The sequence below is a fragment of the Neopsephotus bourkii genome, unplaced genomic scaffold (assembly GCF_033783945.1).
Source record: "Neopsephotus bourkii isolate Nb327-2 ecotype Australia unplaced genomic scaffold, CSIRO-AGI_Nbou_v1 NB_22, whole genome shotgun sequence".
NCBI lineage: Eukaryota > Metazoa > Chordata > Aves > Psittaciformes > Psittacidae > Neopsephotus > Neopsephotus bourkii.
The window spans coordinates 6333-28386 of record NW_026900539.1 but is presented as its reverse complement, the minus strand read 5'-3'; positions in this window follow the sequence as shown (position 1 = coordinate 28386).

Below are 22054 nucleotides of genomic sequence, written 5' to 3'. Positions count from 1 at the left end.
TTACATATTTCCAAGAAGAAAATGGACTTTAAGGTGTTGTGTATTATCAAAATAGTTTATAACAGAATTGCATATAAGGTTGTTTAGAGCGGAAGTGTTACGGCTGTGTACTTTCTTAGTTCAATGCTATACCAGAATTCTGATACACTGTAGGGAAATCTGTTGAAATTTTGTGGGGGTTTATGGGCAGACCGAAATACAGACTAGAGCACTCTTATAGGAGCAACGGTGGCATCTAGTGGTCAATGCTACCAGTCCTGTACCTGTGTTCAGTAAAGGATGCTGAATGCTTTTCCAATCAAAATTCTGTTTTGCCTTTCCAATTGAAATATATACTGGATATAATAACTTGCTAAGCTGGGTGAGTTCACATCTACATGGCTTGTTACATGTTATAAAGTATTGGATAAAAATATTACACCAATGTCACACTGAATGTGTTTGGAGGGGAGAGACCAGGGATAGGCGATAGCTTTGAAAACTTGAAAGATAATTTTCTAATAAAAAAATTATTAAAAACTAGAAAATCTGCTTCTGACCACTGTACCATGTGTTTTTAATTATAAGCTCAGAAAAGTCTTTTTTTTTTTTCTCCTGTAAAGGAAAGTGGAAAATGCAATCTCACATTTCATCCCTGTAGTATTACATCCTCTGAACAGATTTTACACATGTCCTTCGATGAAACGACTATAGAAACATAGAGGTATCCTTGTTGTTAGTAATGCTTTTAAACTAAAATAATAGGGGGTTTTAACCCTAGAAAAAGTGGCCAGTCTTTGTTACACAATGATACCAGCAGAAGCCAGAGCTCAAACAGGTGGGTATCAACTTCCCACTTTCACTACTTTTTTGAAAGTCATTCTGGCCACACAGAACCCAGTCATTTTGTCTTCAGCAGGCACAAATCCCTAGGCTGAAGGGTTATCGAGACATCTGTAGTGTCAGAGATGAACACAGCTGGTTTTCCCCAAACTTTTTATCCTTTGCCTTAGTAGTAGTCTTACTACTTTTTCTTCTCAGGTGCAAGACCAAAGCCATCGATGATAGATTGCTAGGAATTACTACTAGGCTCCTAATTCAACCTGGCCAGAAAATAAAAGGAGATAAATCTCAGGTACATTCTTGGATGTTTTCTGTCTACTAGCTTGCTTGAGATGTCTGAATATGATGCAGGCATTTGAGTTGCAGTTTATGGATTGTTCCTATCACGTAAAGGGCATCTAAAATAAGATTTCACACAATTTCTTTGCAGCAGCCATAATTAGAAAGCTCTGACTAAAGCTAGATGCACTTTAAGTGAGGCTGAAGGTAAGTTTTGAAACTGTCTTTGGACACAGTCTTTTATCCTGCTGGTCCCATGTCCTGTGTCAGTCATCTCAAGAAATGACACATTAACAGTGTAGGTTGATTAGCTGAAACAGGCATAGCGCAGGAGCACATTGGAGCTGAAGAGGGAAGAGAAAGCACCTGATTCAATTTTACCATCAGTAAGGAGCTCATTGAACTGAATTCTGCTCCAGCTTTATTTTGCTCAACCACAGGTATCCTACATAAATAGGTCGTTTAAACCAGCAGAATTTCTCTTCTGCATTTGTAACCAGTTACTAAAACATGCAATATGTTAGCTTAAAAAAAAAAAAAAAAAAAAAAACGAAAAAAACAACACATTTGTGAGGAGGTATTAGTTCCTACAGTTGTATTAGAGCTGTTACTTCAGCTAGAACTTAATTACGGTAAGTTTTGCTCCACAGAGAGCAAATGGAATCATAAGATTAAATACATACATAAATATAGACACACATACAGTATTTGTTGATAAAACAGCTCATTGCCATTCCAGCTAAGAGACCATTTACTTTGGATTGTCAGTATGAAGAGTGTCTCAGCTCTCCATATAAGTTTTATTTGTACGTATGTTGGTATGGAAGTCATATGGCGTAGTATTCCCCAAAAGCAGACCAGTATCAATTTTAACATATAAGTAGGGGGGTTGTTTATATTTTGAGGTATTAAGGACAGGCTTACTTAATTTCAGATATGGAAAACAATTTCAGATACTTTGTGTTCCTTTTAAGATGCTGTTGGTAACATATTGTATGACTTCAAAAAGCAGGGGTGGCTTCAATTTATGTTGTAGCAGCCATTACAATTAACTTGAGCTCTGTTAGGAAGTTAAGGAAAAGTAATGATGACAAATGACTAGAACCATCAGTGTTATCAGCGCTGTTCCCAGGCCGAAAGTCAAAACCACAGCACTGCACCAGCTACCAAGAAGGAGAAAAATGACTGCTGCGGCTGAACTCAGGACAGTGTGAAAATTCTGCAGTAGGGCATTAGACTTTGAAACCAAAATAAAACTTTTCACTGCTCTTTCATTCTTCAAAATATCACCAGGAAGCTTCCCTTGAGGTGTTTAAGGTTACAGAAAACTTGTAAAACTTGTCTCTAAGTAATAGACTGTAATGTGCCCACGCCACAAAACGGCTCTTGGCAGAGCTAGTACAGCCATCTGCAAAAGCAGAAAAAATTTCAATTGTCTTGTAGAACAAATTTTTGAAAACATTAAGCTTGGAATTCCCCTTGAGCATTCAGTATTATTGTGCAGGCATATATGCATCACAAAATAGCAGTTGTAGCTGCCAACTATCCTCCAACATTTTTATAAGCAAACATATTCATTGATACATCTGGCAATCATATGCATTAATGAAATATTAACTAAGAAATAGTTTTATTGTCTTTATTTTTATTCTTATGTTCTAAAACTTCAGGGTGTTTATCCTGAACTTGGTATTGTTATGTGGTGCCTGTGTTATTGCAACATCTCAATCTGTAGCCATTTGTATTTCTACAAAGAGTTTGATTTTGGAAAGTAATAATAGGTTCAGTCTATTAATCACCACATCCATCCAGCTGAAGTTGATTGCAGCCTTTTCTATTTATCTTACTGGGCACAGGACACAGCCAGATCTTGGATGAATATAGCCCTTTCTTTCAAGACAGATCAGCTCCTTGTTTATATTCAATCCCATCCACACACTTACAGTTTTACCACTGTTTCCTGGCAGAGCACTGACAGCTACTGGAGCAGGAATTCAACTGCAGCATCTTTTTCCTTCACTGCTGTCTGCAGAGCCATTTCTGAAGATCATGTACCAAGTCCTGCTCCAGACAAGATCGGTGAAGTGCAAGAGGCAATACTGAAAGCAAAACCTTTGTATCTTCCAGAATTAAATCCAGAATGAAAATCCAGCAGGAATTTGAATTTTAGATTCAAGATGACTTTGAAACATCAGCTATTACCAAACCCATCCATTTGTGAACATATACGTGGAACGTCATACTCCAGTAATTTCAATTTGTAATTTTCAATTTTGTATTAAAGCCAGATTGAAACAATATGCCTGATAGGCTAGGCTCCACACAGCAGCTTTCCACTTCCAATGATTTCCTACCACATGACAGGATCTATAAGTAAACAACGCATAACACCTTTCACCTTCTGATAACTCATTATAAATGGTGCCTCTTGGCCCACCTCCTCAGGCAGTGGTCCAGCATCTCTGCTTCTGGCTAGTCCATGATCTCATCCAGGACTCCTGGGCAGCTGGGTTTTTCCAGTAGACCTCATTGTGTGATCAATGCTACCCACTTACTCCACATAGTGCTGGTTGTGCGCTATGTAGAGGGAGTGTTTCCTTTTAACATTTACCATAGCATAGGCTATAACCTGAAATATGCATTCTCCAGACCTCACTACTAGGGGTTTCCTTCTTGTTAGCTGATGGGTTCACCATCTCACTTCCTCATGTCCTGCCCCTGGTCATGCAGGAAAAAACAGAGTGCACCATGCAGTATTTGTCTGGGTCTCCATTTCCCTGACTGGGGCAGGAGAGGACTGATTTCTTTGAATGCCCCTGGCAGGCAAAGCACTGGCCTATAGGGATGAGGAGGTACAGAGATTTTCTTCAAAGTTTTGGAGTCAAGAAGACATTTTCTCCACAATTGGTGTATTCATATCTAGGCAATACATCATAGCCAAGCTGTTAGAATATGACACTGGAGCACTTTGAATCACCTTCCTTCACAGAGTCCATAAGCACCTGAGATCCTCTGGATTTCTGGAGACCTCATCATCATCTAGATCATTGTAGATGACTTGCAGAACTGCTAGTTCTTTGAGGTACTGCATCCCTTCATCTCTGGTCATCCACTTTTCCACTTTCCTAGGGAATTCACAAGATCTTCCTTGAATGGTTATCTTGCTCTCATGCTTGAGAAGAGCCTCTTCTCCAATTACTCTCTCAATTCCCTGGTTTCCAGCAAGGAATACCAGCTATTGGGCTTCAATGCCTTCCTGCTGTTGACTGTTGGCCCTGTTATCCCAGTACTGGAGCAGCCAGGCAGCAATCTGTTCACCTGGCTGGTATCTCTAAACTTTCTGCATGTCTCAAAGTTTTGATGCAGTCAGGGACCAGACAGTTTCCTGTGTGAATTTTCTCACTCTTTCCTCCAATGTCTTTGTTTAAGGACTGTCTTCTTGATCAAACCTTTGCTCTTCTTCCTCTTCCATCAAAGATATGGACCTGTTGTTATCCTTGCCCACTGCTTCCTTTTCAGTAATGGTGCAGTTACTGCAGTTGTTGTTCGGGTGCCTTTCTGAACTGTGGTATCTTCAGGTCCAGTTTGTGTCCCTGCCTCAACCCAAGTCATCTAAGAGTTCTGAACTATGGCTCAATAGACATAGGCCAGGCCCCAGCACAGCACTATAAGCTTTTGGTTTTCATTATGTTAGGCAAGGAACCCTTTAATCAGATAGCAAATCAGTTTGGGAGGATTGCTTGACTGTTCAAGTGTAAAGTCCCAGGTTATATATAGGAGATGATCACTTCCTAGAAACATGTGGGCGTGTTATTAGGAAAGAAGATTTCTAGAAATCTTGCCACACACCCTGACTTCCATGAACTAGCTGCCTCAGGGCAGATTTCACTATTGCCTTTCTTAAAAGTTGTCTTCCCTTACACCAGGACAAGACCACATCCTACAAAATCCATAATATGCAAACAGTACTAATTAGTAGTATTAAAAAACTCGCATAAGGGTGAACAAGGACATCAGGAGCTTGCACAATAAAACCACCCACATCAGTCTCATGTAAGGAGAGGGACATGTATTTTGCTCATGTTCTTTACAAGAACTTTACCCCAGCAGAGTAAAGCCATCAATGCAGGGCAAAGCATATTGCCATCATTTGTACTAACTTTTCCAAGCTCAGCAAAATAAAGAGATAAGCAATGCAGCAAAAACTCACCATGACCTGTTCAGGAGCTTGCCACTTAATAACTACCGTAACTATACCATGCTTAATACAGAACTGTCATTGTCTCATGCCTCACACTAGATACCAAAAAGGACTGTGGTGGGTTGACTTTGACTGGACACCAGGTGCCCACAGGCTGCTCTATCACCCCTCTTCTCTGCAGGATCAGGGAAGAAAATAAGATGGAAAAAAACCCTTGTGGGTCGAGATAAAGGCAGTTTAATAAAGCAAAAACAAAGGTCACACATGGGAACAAAGGAAAACACATTTGTAGTATTTAAGTGTTTTGAGTTTACTTAGAAGCAGTCTTATTGAATTTGGTAGGATTATGGATGTTATGATCAATTCAGCTTCTAGTTCTTATTACTAGCTGAGTTTATTAGTAATCATACTAAGATTTCTAAAAAGCCGCATAAAAGCTAACCGTTATGAGCTTATTTTTCCTGAGAAGTTTAATATATTGTCTGCTGTAGCTAATCACACACAGGAATAGAAAGCCTGGTAGAGAGTTTAAACGCACTGTGGATAAACTATTCAATACTGTCAAAGACACTGGAAAGCTGCTTATTGATTTCTGCAAGCCTTCGACTGGGTCTGAAGACTTGCTTGTGCTTAAGACCTTCCTTATGCTTTCTCCATTTGAATACAGGTAGGCTCCTTTATAGCTATAGTGGGAGGCTGATTAGATGTTAACTACTTCATTGGTGGGTGAGGAAAAACATACATACACAATATGAAGAGTAACTATTCCACCTTGTGAAACAACACTGTGGCTGCAGTCTGATGGTTTCTGGCAGCATTTCATCATAATTCAAACCATCACACAGTGTCTTCAAGACCAAGTTATTATTACATCATTTTCTTTTATTTTATTAGAAAATATTTTAGAAGAAGCTGCTTCCCTACTTTCTTTCTGAATTATTTGCTGAAAATTCTGTGGCAGTCGTGAAAACAGTATCTTTCTACCTGCGGAATAAATTGTGCAAAGAGCAATTCTGCTCTTGATAGCAGAAGTTTGCCTAAAAGAATTGTATCTTTTACAAAAGTATTAACCAATTCTATAAAATATCTTTAACCAGGGGATCTAGAATTTTGGGGGGAATAAACAACCAACCAACAAATCTAAGAAGCATAGGGAGTTTTTAAGGGAAAAGTTAGATTGTGTGTTTTAGCATTTTATAATTGCATTCAAGAAGAAAAAAATATCAAAGCAATTTGAAGAAAACTTTTTTGATTTAAAAGATATGATGTAGTAAAATACTGGAACATGTTGCCCAGAGAAGTGGTAGATGCACCACCCCTGAAGACATTCAAGGCCAGGAAGGATGTGGTGCTGGGCAATCTGATCTAGTTCAAGATGTTCCCTGGTCATTGCAGAGGGTTTGGACAAGATGACTTTTGAAGGTCCCTTCCGACCCAAACTATTCTATGATTCTATGTTTGTGCCAGTAAAAAGTATGTGCATGAAAAATCAATCATGAAAGCAGTTCAGCAAACTTCTAAAAGGAAACAGTTGCCCTGTTTTAAACGTACATCATGTAAAATACATCATGATTTTCACCATCATTATTTACTTATACTAGGACTAAGAGTTTGGATTGGTAATGTTTGAAACATGCATTTGGCTGCAGAGAACTGAACAGTTACAGAAAAAACTCATCCCATATTTCCTTTCCACCCTTTCATTTGATTGACAAGTAATTTGTGGTGCATTTTGGCTACTCAGTTACCCAGCACATGGTGGCCAAAATTCAGCATAGGAGCAATCCTAATGGAACTAGGACATTGGCTTCTAGAGATCTCAAATGAAAAATTGTAGAAGGTTCATTTTGTGCATAAGATGAAGAAGATGCCACAAAATTTTGCTTTAAAATGGCTATATAATTTGAAAATGTCAGAGGTGCTACAAATTAAATGTACTAGTTTACATTTAGGAGTACCAGTTCCAAATCACTGATATGGGTATTAACAAGGTTATGGAAATGACGTGTTGAAATTATGCCCATTGTGACCTTTTTTAATAAGAAAGTTCATAGTTTTCTTAAGCCTAACACTTTCAAACATAGCTCAAAATATAGTTTATCAATTGAATATGTCTTTACACTTACTAGAAAGTGGCTAGATTGAATAGAGAAAATATGAAATTCACAGTTTGTGACTCATATGCAGTTAGCAACTAACATTCTTAGAGCAATGGCATCAAGTGTGAGGTCTGGCAAATTTGCTTAGCTTACATAGCTACTTGTATTTTATGCAAAATTTGTAACGCAAATGTTTGCTTATTGGGAAATTGCCATTTAAACCTAGGATATACATCAATCATCATGTAACAAACTAGAGAATATCGGGCCTCAGAATAGTTCATCAGTTTAACTTGTGGCCTTGGGGAGAGAGTGTAGACAATTTACAGATTTACAGTCTCATGCCACAGTTTTCAAAAGATACCTCCACATGGGCAAATATTAAAATTTCAGAAGATCACAAGACAAACATGAATAAATTCCTCTGGTGATAAAATAAGCCTGTATGCCTAAGTTATTTTGGACTGTCTTGATGACAACTGTCTCCAAGAACCATGGCAATGCAAAACCCAGGCTAATGCAAAAACGCTTCAGATTTCAAAGGCAGTCTGGTTAGTCAGGTGCCTATTGCACATGGGAACCACTCCATCCAGGCTGGAAGATGCAATTTGATGACAGTAGGCTGATCCTGATGAATTTTCATATCATTTCTGCTAAGGAAGTCCACTGTTCTCCTGAGTACCCTGTCCCATTAGAACATTTGGCTTTGCTCTGCCCAATTTGGTGACAGAGCCTTCAGTGCTCCAGCTGAATAGCATTAAATAGCACTTCAATCACTCTCTGTGCAGTTCTGACTGGGACACTAACTTGGCTCAGAGTAAACAAATCTGAACTGCTCTGCTTCAGGCAGAATGCTGGTGTGTTATTTTAGGTGAAACAGAAGCGTTCATAGTCCACAGAGAAGGCAGTAAGGATACTTTCTAGGGGTTTTTTGCTGTAAGCTTACTGACTTTTCATGTAAGCTAGAAAATTCAAATGGTTCCTAATCCTTTGGTTTGATCCTAAGCAAAACTGCAGCCTTTGGCTGAGATGATTAACTAATTACCACACTGAACTATTATTAAAAAAACACTCACAACCTGAACAACTTTAAATGCCACATGGTATCTTATGCCTCCAAGCAGCTATCGCATATGCAGCAGCCACGGCAAAAGGGGGCTGTGAAAATCTGCTTCGTGCTCTGTGAACAAAGGCAGGAAATTTCTCCTTGGGCAAGCAAGTTAAATTGCTGATTCCCTTCTGTCGACAAGAGAGTCACGAACAATGCAGGAACAATCAATGTGATCAACGAATGCCAATTTATTACAAAGCTTTAACTCCTTATATACCATTTCTTACAGCACTTACAGTGATATGGCATATTATGATTGGATGCATGTCTTGAAGACCCTTAGTGACTAACACACAATTGGTTAAGCACAGGTGTGAGAACTTGACCTCAAAAGCTTGCCAACAGTCCACAGTTCTCATTAACTCAGTGAATTACAGCTTCTTCTTATCTTCCTTGCTTAAGCTTCCTCGGGCCTCCCACGGCCTTGCTGTATCTTTCAGGATTATTCAGTTTATGTACCAATTATGCGTTCTCCTGTGAGAACACTGTCTCCACATCTCCCCCTTTTTGTTTTATGTATCTTTTGGATGACCCTACTTGAGCAGGGGATTTGGGCTAGATCATATTTTCAACATATGCCAACTACAGGCTGCTGGGCCTGCCCCTTTTTTCTGCTGTATGTCTCTCTGGTAACAGGGGAGGCCATCCTTCACATCAAGGTCTGGCATGGCATGTGTCCCCACCGCTCCACGCCTGCTGGGTTGCAGCCAGCAGTGGAGCTAAAGGTTCTTCTTGGTGGCAAACACAGAGGCCAACCCAGTCTTGCCCTTGATTGTGGTAGCAGGCATTTGGTCAGCCTCAGTCCTTGCACCTTGTTGTCAATGCAGTTTCACCTGCTTCATCCAGTAACAAGTTGTTATCATGGCAAGGCACACACACAGATTTACATTAGCAGAGTAACTATTACAGGGTGCAGCAGCATGTTGAAGATGCTGATGCCAGCAAGGGACTAGCCAAAGAAATTTCTTACCAGTGGAATTCTCCCACCCTCTTAATTTGCTCCATTACCTGCTTTATAACACTACCATTGTATTAGAATATTCCTATCTTTTGCTTTAGCATTTTCTAGCAGCTACTACAAATTTGCATACTCTAACATCTCTTTTACAAGTGACAAATCCATATAATACAAGGTGTAGTTTCTTATCAGCAACTGGCTAGTAAATACAGGTGGTTTCATACACAAAATCAAAGCCTCTAACAATAGCTACTTTACAAGCACACATATTCAAGCTGTTACTTTTCCGTTGCCCTCAAATGATGTTTAGCAATCATTGGTTTTTCTCTTCCTCTATCTCATTCTGCTTGGGGTATTCACGATCAGCTCCTGTAGCTGAAGCATCAGGTTTCTCCATTCGTCTGTCCAGATCATGGCAAGGCTTGACAAACTTTGCAGGCAGTCGCCATGGAGCTGTAGGCAGGAGGACACAAATACACCCCCTCCTCCAGGTTATCAGTTCTTGAGAAGTAGACAAGTTAAACGAGGAGTTTGCCGCATCATTGCCTTTTTTTTTTTTTTTCTCTGCCACCCTCATGCTGCTTAGGTGATGGCTCACAAAGCTTGTGGTTGCACTACCCCTCTCACTTTTTCAGTTAGCAGTTCTTGTTTCAACCAATCTATCTGTTCCTCCAAGTCTTTGATTCATCCCCAGGTTACTCTAAACATATTAAGCTTGGTTTGGTTTTGTTTTGTTTTTTCTCTCCTCGGCTCTGGTGTCCATCCTGGTCCTTCCACCAGTGGAGCACTGGGAGCCGAATCAGAGGGCAGCTTCTTTTGAACATGGGGACTGAACTCTCACCAAATACTTTTTTTTTTTTTTTTTTCCCCAAAGTTGCTCACCCTGCTTTGCACAGCTACAAACGCAGGCCTTCTTGGCAGCAGCTACAGCTGCCTGCCTGCTTCAGCAGCAACCATAAATACCTGCCGGCAACTGCGCTTTTGCATTAACCCTTTCTTGTCTGAAATGTTAAACTGCTACCCGTTAAAAACTTTTACATGAACCCAACAACAAAAAATACACAGAACACTGTCTGCCCTCAACACACACACACACACTCACATGTGGGATCCCACATGCACACTCCACACAACTACAATATCTGAAGCACAAAATCCCAACAATCATTACCTCCACCACACAATCCCACGTACAGAACGTGGCACAAGGACCCTGTGGAGACTAACAAGAAAACCAGCTCCGAGAAGCATTGCCACAGTGCAAGGTGGCAGGCTTAACCCTGGCGGGCATCCCTCGAAAGGATCTGCCTCCCCCACATCGCATGAGGCTTGGGCTTTTATACTGACCAAAATGCACACTCATTCCGACACAGGTGGCTAGCCTATGTTGGAAGAAGTAGCCAGCAGTACTTATAAAGGCCTCCAAAGGTCGATAGAAACCTGGACATACTTATTTTTACCAGCTTCTAGTACATGAGTATCACAGAGAGAATGTATTAAATGAGTTGTATATGGGGTCATAAGTCCTCAGTCCATCACAGTCTGCCCGATACTCCTGATAAGAGCATACGAGAGACCTTCCCACTGCGGGTCTTGATGCAGAACATACACCACCAGGAAAGCACACAATACATCTGCATCCCCCACTGGTCTCACTTCTCCCTTTACAGCTGTGCATTTAACATGAGGATCTGGGGGATATAAATCAGGCTCCTTTTCCAGATGAATAGACTCCAGGTCAAAAGGACCATCCAGGTCAGCATCAGAATTATCAGGCATCAGAACCTTAGGAGCAGTGCACAGGCTCCTTCTTGGGGTTAGTAGGGCCTGAGTCAAAAGGATCATCTTCATCTCTGTCCTCGGTCTTCGCAGCCGCAGCGGTAACCGGCAAAGGCTGCTCCCTTCACTTTAAGAAGGACTGAAAACATCAATGAAACGGATGTCCTAAGCTCAAATTTCAATTCATTCAATCACTGACAAGGGGGGTGTCCTGGGGCAGTGCTGACTCTTTCCAGTGTTTCACCCATCGAGCTGGCACCCACCGCAGACCAGAATCTGTAATTACACACATATTACCTTGACCAGTTAGTTTTAGTTCCTCAGGACCTTTCCAAATGCCAGTTTCCAAATCCTTGTACTGGACCAGAATACCCAGAGTTTTAGTCATATAACCTGAACCTAATGCCTGACCATGTTTTATAGCAAGGGGGGAGGGGGTGTCATTAAAGTCTCCTGTCAGTCGCAAAAAATTCATAACATATACAGCTTTCTGAATCTTTGCTATTGGTGTAAGTCCTTCTTCCCCCGTTTTTTGGTTGTTTTTGTTTTTTTCCAACAACTGTTTAAAAAATATGTGCAGTAATTGCCTGAGTACACGATGATTTTAACCCATAGGATGTTACCCGTTGACGCACCTCCTTTACTGCCTTTAAATCCAATGCCTCCCACTCCTTTCCCCCCTGTGGAGTGTTAAGCACCGGGAATGCCGATGGACCCATAGCCGAAAATTCCCCCATAACAATTGTGTCTTTGATCATCCCACGCCAACGTTTGGCAGGGTTATTACCATAATCCCCTACCCCTGCCCAACACCCTCCTCCCACTCCCCTTTCTTTACTACTGGATTGTAGGAGGGTGGAGCAGAGAGTTCGGAGGTTTCTTTTGTCTCCAGTACTTTAATTTCTTCAGCAGCTGTCCCAGTTGACCATCACTGAGGCTGGTTCGCATCTGCCGACGAGCCGAACTGTCTGAACCGTCTGAGTCTGAGTTGGGATCAGGAAGGGGAGGGTACAAGTCCGGTTCTGCCAGAGACTCTGGGTCTGGTTCCAATTCCGATTCGGGGTCTCCTTCCTCTAGGTCGAAGGTGACCACGTTTGCACTTTCTACTTGTACTTTCTGACGCGAGCACCGTTTCACTTTATCTTCCCCCTTATGCCGAGGAGGCTTCTGCAATGCCGTGCCAGGCACAACATTGGGGGGCAAATACCATAGAGGTAGCACTCTTCTCTATCTCTGACTGACTTTGTGAAGGAGCAGCGGCCAGGAAAACAGATGCCACTGCTGCCTGTTGCGATTTCATTTCCTTTAAAGTCTCAATTATCAATCTCCATAACGAATACTTCAGGGCTTCCTTTGTCCCTTTACTAATCTCATCCCACAACGCCTGACCTATACGTTCCCATTCAGAAACTTCAAAGGTGGCTTGCTCCGTGGGGATAAAGCCACGATCCCGGGCCCACTTTAACAGCCTCTGTAATGCGGCGCTATCATGTTGCAGTCCTCTCTTAGAATATGTTGGAGGAGCTCCATCACTGCCTGTTCCTCTTTGGAAGGCGAGTGCCCCATCTCCTCCCCAGCCACTCACCTGATTAGGGCGAGATCCTACTGTTATTCCACTGTTTGCAGATGTCTGACTTTCACAGTGCCGGGGCAGCGCTGACTTTCGGCCGGCTCTCTGCCCCCTCTTCCTTTGATCGGACCTTCAAACTTGCATGCCACAAGTTACGGATCTGAGGGTCCCTGTTCGGGCGCCTTTGTCGACGCAGGAGTCACGGACAACTCAGGAACGATCAATGTGATCAGCGAATGCCAATTTATTACAAAGCTTTAACTCCTTATATACCATTTCTTACAGGCACTTACAGTGATTTGGCATATTATGATTGGATACATGTCTTAAAGACCCTTAGCGACTAACACATAATTGGTTAAGCACAGGTGTGAGAACTCGACCTCGAAAGCTTGCCAACAGTCCACAGTTCTCATTAACTCAGTGAATTACAGCTTCTTCTTATCTTGCTTGCTTAAGCTTCCTCGGGCCTCTCACAGCCTTGCTGTATCTTTCAGGATTATTCAGTTTATGTACCAATTATGTGTTCTCCTGCGAGAACACTGTCTCCACACCCTTCCATTAACACACCAGCGACCTAAAAATCATTCCTTAAATAATCTATTCCATCACTTCTATTATGTAAAGTTCTTTCCAAATGACTGGGACCTGGGCACTTCAGAAGTGATATGTAGGGGTATTATCTGGCCACCCAAAGGAAATAGACACATAGAGTCCTGCAAAAGGGAATGCGCCATTTATTTTGAGTGGACTGATGAGACTGACTTCGATGGCTGTCAAAGCCATCAAATCTTTTAAAAAGAAAAGAGGCAGAGGGGAGGGAGAGAGGGAACCCAACAACCAATCAAACTAAACTTGTAACGCTGAAGACACACCTGAAGGCATAGCTGTGCAGTACAACAGGAAAACATTTGAGGAGGGGAGACAACCCTTTCCTGCCTTTCCCTGGGACACAGACAGTAAACAACACTAATTATATATATATATAATCACCTCAAGATATTTCTGTATGAAAGTTAGTGGTTTAAGTCTATTGTTAGCTATATTTATTTCACCATTAACAGTAAATAAGAAAGAAGGGATCAAGATTCCTTTGCTTTTGCCGTGTCTATGTCACTAACCTTATTTCTGGCTTCTTTCATTCAGCAAGTCACCACTAGAAATTTTGAGGATAGAGCTAATAACTTTTTTTCTTTCAACAGTATTTTAAACAGATTTTAGCTATTCAGCAGCTAGTACAATCTAAAATCACATCGAATAAGCCATGGTCTGTCATTTGTAGCCTTAAATTGCTGCCAGAGTAAGAAAAGTGATTAATGTCCTAAAATAATTGATACTGAAATCAGTAAGTATAGCTTATAAGGTTTAATCCTTTGCCCAACTGAGTATATATCAAGATCTCTGCTACTATCTTGAGAATAGCATTCTCCAAACAACATAAAGCTGAACAGTTTATCTGCTGGAGAAGAGCATTTTCTAGAGGTTGACCTCACTATTCTGACATAAGGTACTTACCTCAAGCCACCTCATACTGTTTTCTTTTCCCAAAGTACAATTTCCTGAGCAGAGGGAAGGCAGAGGATTCCTTATCTGTCTTTTGCAATGTCAGACAGGAAATTATAGATTCTATTGAAGATTTAAGATTTGCCATTCTTTCATTTATTTAGCTTTATTCTTTCTATTCTGTGGCAGGGGGAAAAGTCATATCATCAGTCTTAGTGATTCAGCTCTTCTGTTTTTAAAGTTATATTTGAAAGCCTCTTCACACTGAAGAGTGCCCCATGTGCTGCCTTATGCTTAAACACCAGCTGATGGATCCAACACAGGGAAAACAGCTTCCTTTCTAATTAAGGGGGGCGGTTTTTGGTTCTTTTTTTTTTTTTTTTTTTTTTTTGTTAAAAGAGAACCCACCACTGACACCTGTTTTCAGCAGAGTAATGTGTTATAGAATTGTCAGGCTTGAATAAGCTCAGAGCACCACCAGCAAAAATCCTTTGGGACATAAAGGAAGCGAAGAAGCAGTTCCTTGAAGCAGCAATGCCAGGGTTAAGAGAAAGAAATTCCTGCTGTTTGGATTTCCAGTGTACCCACTGTTACATGCAATAGCAGACCAAGCTCACTTAATTTTTCACTCTTTATTGCCTTAAATAAGAGAAGAAAGCATGCAGAAAGTTAAAAATAAGCCAAATTACAAAAGACAAGGATGAAAACGCCATCGAGCATCCAGGGACCAAAATGATGCAAGAGCAGGTATCAGGTAACAAGAACTTATCCTTTAGGCATACAGAAAGTATGTGTCAGGAAAGCGATGATGCTGAGTAGGCCAAAAGGACATGCATGTGAGCACTCAATCATCTTTTTCTTTCCCTTTGAATGCCATCGTATTTACCTTTTTTATTAATTTTCACTGAAGAGGCTATTTATGAACTGCTGGATAACACCGAATGTAACAACACCAAAGACATAAGAATTCAGTTTAGAATAGGGAAGATGTTAGAGACAGTCCTTAGAAAATCTAGGTGTTGCTAAGGTCAGCTGAAACTGTAAAACTTCATCTTGGGATGTCTGGGGAGCTGGAAAGCAGCTGCAAAACTAGAAATTATCTCAAAATAGCAAGTTTAGTAGTATGGTAGGAAAACAGAACAGGACCAATATAACTTTGGTACTCATAAAAGAACAATTTGCCACACAATGTATCCTGGAGAGTATAACCTGAGGCAAATCCACCGATTTCTTTTTATGTAAAAAGGTAACAGGAGCTGAGAGTGGAAAGCTCTCCTGAGCAGGGGCCTCTCCTGAGCACAGGATGTGGTGCTTGGCTTATCTCTGCGTGGTGCTGACAACAACAAAAACAAGTCCTAAAACGCTGAGGTGCTTCATATAATCAGATGGGCATTTCTCAAAACCTACTTGGATTCAGTCACTCAAAAATCCCATTAGACCTAGAGGAATTCAGGATACTATTCTTACTACCAAATCTTTGACTCCATTCAGATTTTTCAGGTTCTCTACCAAAATTGGCATTGAAAGCAAGGAGCCTGCACTGATGTTTTTATTTTAAATGCCCTCCATCTTAGTTCCACTCGGGATGTTCCACTTACTGTCTGTCCAAGCTCGAGGGACCTCACCTTCTCCTTCTCTTTCCACAGGATTCTACAGTACTTCTACAAGCTTCTGAACTCAGACAATTTTTTCCAGATATTTCTGTTGAGAATTCTACATGGAGGCCCTAAAGCCCTGCCAGAGCAAGTGATTTTATGCTGTACACACTGCAATGTGAACCCAAGCAATAAAACGCACTTGTGTTCATTTCTGGCAAGCATTTGCTGGTACACTGACAGCAGTGAATTCATTTCCAAAAAGATACTTTCCTTGCCTGCCATCTCCCTATCTAGGCCATAAGCACAGTGCCTGTGATTATATACTTTAACATCAGTCTTCAAAAGGAAAGCCACTAACCAGTTTCAGGGGTTTGAAATTTTTATTTGAGGTGTGCAATGTCATGATACCTTAGGAGAAAATAATGGGGTTTATAAAAACAGGGTTTATATTTGCAGGTTTTGTTAGCAGTAAGTTTTCCCAGGGTGCATTTCATATGAAGAAAAAGGCTTAAATCACAATAAACAAGATAAAATATTTTGTTGACTTTTTCTTTTTCATATAAAGACTGGAAGGATAAAAGCAAATATCAGTACTCTAAAATTAAGGATTAGCATTCTTCTCCCTGGTTCTGTTATTTCAACATAAAAAAAAAAAAAACCAAACAATGAACCAAACAAACCATCAAATTAAGCTTTGAAGGAAAGTTTAAGGATTTAAGGAACTTACAGAAACTATGTAACACAACAGGAATCACACATATGTTCCCTGGTTTCCTTTTGTCTGGAGAATAGCTGTTTTCTTAAGATTTAACTTTTATTTAACATAAATTATCATCTGAGGATTCTAGCTATAGTTGGAGAGGTTATTCTAAGTGGAAAAGAAATTCATGTTATGTCATCAAAAAAAGTAATTTCTAATGTAATAGGACTTATTGCCTCATTTGGTATGTTAGGATTTTTCTGGAAGAAGGAGGATGTAAATTAGAACCCACTCCTTCAATACAACACATAGCAGCTACAGGTATGCATTTATAGGTTTATAAAGCACTTATACATTCTTCAGATTTTTTTTTTTTTAATTTAGTTTATTTTGGAACCCTAAAGATGGAGCCTCACAATGCAGAACCAACCTGTCTTGCTGGTGAAGAAAAAAGGGGGGAGAGGGGGAATATTAAGGCTTTGAGCATATTCCGCCAGCATAATTAAAGTAGAACAAAAGCTATGAGCACCATGTTGAATTACTCAGAGCTCCTTAATTTTCTTTTCTTGGAATTGGTAGTGTGACATTTTTTGGCTTTAGCATTATGCGTATGAGACGTGACATGTGCAAAACCAGTCAAAATTATTCACCTCTTTACAGAATGTAAGGAAAATAAATGAATGCATAAATAAATAAATGTACAAACACCTACTGCTTCCTTGCCAGTACTTAAAACAGTGTCTCTATGACAGACAGCTCTCAGCTCATGCTGCATTCCTATAATTGCCCAGTAGTGAGATTCACTCACCCAGGAGCTGGGTGAGGATTTAGCGACAGCCAGAGACACTGACTCCTAAGGGGTCACAACTCCTCACTCCTCAAGGAGGCTCTGGACCATTGCTGAGCATCACCTGGTCACCTGTGTCCTTCCTCAGAGAGCATCATGTTTCAGAATCTAATTTATTTTGGAGTCTACTTAAAGGCATAGTCACCACTTTTTGAGGTCTTTGGCCCTTAAACAAAGCTGTAGATAACTTTCAATTGGCTCTCTGTTGTAGCTGCTGGTGTACTTTACCTGCATCTGGGAAGACACTGGCTGAGGTAGTTCAAGGTAACAAACCAGTCTTCTCTAGAGAATATTGAATCACCTCTGATGTGAATACAGTGCACTGAAAAGATGTGTCAGAAGGAGCTGCAAAAATATACCGAATTCTTTTGAAGCTTGTGTGCTTGCCAAGATTGCATACTGCCAACGTGCAGCATGAACACAAACTGACTTGCGCTAGAAGCAAGCTGGCTCCATAACCTTGAACCTTGGCAAGTAACAAAACACACTGTCATATTCAGATACAGCCAGGATGCATCAGTAAGGGTGATGCTAACTTTGTGTTGAAAATGAAGCTTGAAAAGAATGCTGTAAGTATACTGTAGAAGGATGATTTATCTAACAACAAGTTATGAAAACAACTTCCTGGGCATCCTGCATGCACTCTGAATGTCATGTATAAAAGGAAAATTAAAAAGGAAGTAAATAAAAAAGGAAACAGCGCTCCTAATTATGTAGATTACTCACATGCCAATTTACTAATATACTTGGTTCAGCTTACTTCTCATACATCTAAGGTAGTGCTTATGACATTGTTCATTAAAAAGAAAGAGAACTAATGGAAATTAAAAAATTTAAGGCTCTGTGGTTATTTTACCTTAACAGCTACTTTCTTTAGGCATACATTCTTTCTCTTAGCAATTTACCACTAACAGTGCTAAGCCACACATAGAACATTATTCACTTCTGTATCTGTAACTCCAGATTGTCTTATATCCCAAGCACTTTCAAAAGGTTGCTATGCTTGCAGGTCAGAAAACAAAACAAAACAAGCAAACAAACAAGCAGGGGAAGGTTGAAAAACAGAAATCAGTTTTATTAAAAAAGCAAGCATCTTCCACAACAAAGCCATCCTTTCACATCTGCACTAAGGATCATTATAACTTCCCTTTCTGAGGAGCACTGAGTAATTTGGAAGAGGGAGACCCAAACAGCTGAACACAAAATACTTCTTTAGCACACACCTGTATATGTGTTTTCAGTTGTGCCTAGAAAGAAGAAGCGTTAAAGGCTGAACACTCGCTGCATATACCACACACCCACGGGTATTAATAAACAGAAGTACACCAAATTTGAAGCAAATAAACCTGACATCCAGTATGCTTGTGCTGTGTGTGGCACACCTGTGTACTGTCAGAACACCCTGTCTTCCACCTTACCTCCACACTGCTTCCTCCAACAAAACTAACCTTACCACAAGCAATAAGAATACCCGCAGATGAACCCACTTACAGCTACAAGAGTTTCAATTTACTGCAGCAGCTGCAGCAAATTGATTTCTGAGCTGAAAGTAGCCTTTTGGAGTATTTCCAGGAAGAACACAATCAGCAGAGAGGAAACCCCAGAGGGAAGCAAGCTCTTTGGGAAGGCTGTTTGTGTTGTCTGAAGTGTGCTGAGTTGTCTGTGAAGCTAAATATGTGGGTGGAAAAACTAATGCACATCAGCTGAGGATTTGCATGTTCTTCTGAAAAGACAGCATGTTGTACTGCTATGAATTAACTATTCTACTCTCTGAATGTAGCACAAGAACTGCCTGTCAGCTTGTTTCAATAATACATCGAAAATACAGCTGTGTACAGGAGTTCTGTGGCTGGATTGCCTTAACAGAATGTCACATATCAGAGGATAGAGTGTTCAGTGTTTGTTTTCCACAGTCAGATGACTTAGGTTAGGTTTGGTAAGGAAAGAAATCCCTTAACAATATGTAACTCATAACTGAATATTCTGACTCTCAGTTTCAGTGTGTTGGGGCCAGCATTCGAGCAGCATCAAGATCATTTCAAAGCATGTCCAGCTACAGAGATTCACAAAGTCAGCCTCCACAAGAAAATCCTGACAAGTCCCTCTGTCTGGAAGAGGGTTGCCTGTCAGGATGCACCACCAGTGCTGACCAGACTGACTGGTCCCAGGGAGAAGTCCACTGAGAGGCAGCTACAAAAGAAAGAAGTCAGTGTCACGCTGATCTGGAGGATCTGGTCAAAAGCTTTTTACCTAAACAACATGTGCCGTCATACTCCACCTCAGTTCAAACATGAACGTCATCTGTACTCCAGCAAAGATCTGCCTGTAATGTGTTTGTGTTTGGGAAGTTATGTGGACAGCTGCCACCATCACCCGTTGCTGTTTGCAGTTGGACATGTCAGAAACATAAATCCCAGCCCTAGGGAACTTAAATAAAAAAAAGGAGGGGAGGAAAGGGGAAAGAGAAAAGGAAAAGAGGGAGAGGGAAGAATGCTTCACAAACCCCGAATATTGCAAGTTAAATCTTTTGCAGATTTAGATTCATAGACTTACACACAAGTATTCCACAAAGGGATTTATTTTTCTCTAAACTATTGTTCTATCGTTCTTCCAGCCAACAGACTGGAAATGGCCACAGACCCATGAAACTTGTCTTAGAGTTCTGGGTTTACAGTGCTGCCAGGCTGCAGAGAAACAAATTGAACCATGGCATGTCATCTAGATACCCTGAGAGCATGTGGCAGTGGCCTGAGTCTTAACCAATGTCATAGGAGATGGAGTTGGAACTGAGAAAGCCTTTCAATATAAACAGAAGCTCACAGACACAAGAGTCTCTCCTGTACTTATTAATGCATTCCCACGCAATGCAAGTAATCAGGTTACAGCTGTACAGGTAAGGTCACAGCAGAACTGTGAATCCATATTTGTGCTCTGGATCTGTATCCTTTGTCCATGAGATAAAGCTTCTAGTGTGTGTATACATAAGCCCGTTCCAGTGCCTCAGCACCCTCACAGTAAAGAATTTCTTCCTTATATCTAACCTACCTCTCCTCTGTATAAGTTTGAACCCACTGCTCCTTGTCCTGTCACTACAGTCCCTGATAAAAGAGTCCCTCCCCAGCATCCTTGTAGGCCCCCTTCAGACACTGGAAGGCTGCTATGAGGTCTCCACACAGCTTTCTCTTCTTCAGGCTGAACAGCACCAATTTTTCAGGTGCTCCAGCTGCCTGATCATCCTCATGGCCTCCTCTGGACTTGCTTCAACAGCTCTGGTGCTGGGGACACCAGAATTGCACACAGTACTCCAAGTGGGGTCTCACAAGGGAAGAGTAGAGGGGAAGAGTAACCTCCTTTGACCCTTTGAGGTCATGCTTCTTTCAATGCAGCCCAGGATACCATCATCACCATGTCAAGTTTCATCAATTTCCTGTCACTAATAATTTTGAAAAAAAACAAACAAGCAAAAAAAAAAAAAAAAAAAAAAGTCTAAACACTCCCCCCCCAAAAAAACCAACCCACAGAAAAAAAAAAAAAAAAAACAAACCAAAACAAAATCCTCAATGTAAAAGGGGCAACACAAAGCAGTCTTACAAATCCAAAATTTCAGTTGCTCTTGTACAACACATGTGAATTCATTTGTCAAGTAGCTAAAGAAAGGGTGTCTCCTTAATTAGAATGATAGAATCAACTAGATTGGAAAAGACCTTTAGACCATCAAGTCCCACCATTACCCCAGGACTGCCAAGACCATCACTAAACCGTGTCACTGAGGGCCTCGTCTACACGGTTTTTGAATACTTCTGGCGGCCATGATTCCATCACTTCCCCCGAAAGCCTGTTCCCCCAAAAGCCTGATCAACTGATTTTAGACTAAGCACACGGTACGAAAGATCCCAAGGCTTCACACTCCCCCTTGAATAGAGGTCTTTGTTTCTCAGTCTGACAGTTTTAATTTTTAATTTTGTTTGTTTAATGTGGGGGGTTTTGTGTTGTTTTTTATTGTTGTTGTTTGGTTTTTATCCCCCTCAAAGCATTCAATTGTTATTTATTTTCTCGACCCGTAGTACACAGCTCGCGTTTAGGCACACAAGCCCCCCCACCCCCCTCCCCCCACCACCCCCCCCGGACTCTCTCTGAAGTCGCCAGCAGCAGACTCTTCCAGGTCTTGCAGATGCTCCCGCAGAGACGTTCAATCCACCTTTACCTCCCTCCCATCTCCCACACTAGCGCTCGCACAGGACAGCCTGCACACGCGGCGCGGGGTCTTTGTGCCCGCCCGCCCATCGCTCTCTGCCACGAGGTGTCAGCAAAGGAACCCGCATCGTAAGGGAGCAAGCGGAAAATAAAAAAACACAAGAACCACCCCCAAAAGAAAAAAAAAAAAAAAAAAAAAAAAAAAAAAAATTCAAATTACTTCAAACCGGCACCGCTGTGCCTGAGGCGTTTTTCCTTTTTTCGGACTCTCCGCTAGATGACAGCGGTGAAACCAGGCTGAAACGGCCAGTAAATGGGCTTGTGGAGAAAAGGGTTTTATCCCTACTGCTAGGCCCTCAGAGAGCAATGCAATTAAGCAACTTGCGTTATTGG